Consider the following 268-nt stretch of genomic DNA (forward strand, 5'->3'; position numbering starts at 1 on the left):
GACTAACGAGACCTCGATATATAATTGTTGATGTAATCTAACCGATCCGCTAAAAATCCTGCTCCAAAACTACCGACTGATATTTTCTTTTTTCTTTGTTTGAAAGTAAACAATGACTGCCAATTATTTTTGGATATGAATAAAGCACATGATACAGAAATAGGAGTGGCGTTCGCAGGTTTTTTCTCTTTTTTTCTCGATCGTTAGCGTTGTTTTATTTACTTTGCCTGCTTACTTCTCTTTCTCTTTCGGTTTACCTTTTGCTGTC

At 35.4% G+C, this 268-nt stretch overlaps 1 protein-coding gene across 1 annotated transcript in view; it reads left to right on the forward strand.

Moving 5' to 3' along the window:
* LOC119588174 (Down syndrome cell adhesion molecule-like protein Dscam2) overlaps positions 1 to 268 on the forward strand; it is a gene marked incomplete at its 5' end in the record, with an annotated part of 86,952 nt that overhangs the window by 6,371 nt on the left and 80,313 nt on the right.

Source organism: Penaeus monodon, chromosome 23 (assembly GCF_015228065.2).
Source record: "Penaeus monodon isolate SGIC_2016 chromosome 23, NSTDA_Pmon_1, whole genome shotgun sequence".
Lineage (NCBI taxonomy): Eukaryota > Metazoa > Arthropoda > Malacostraca > Decapoda > Penaeidae > Penaeus > Penaeus monodon.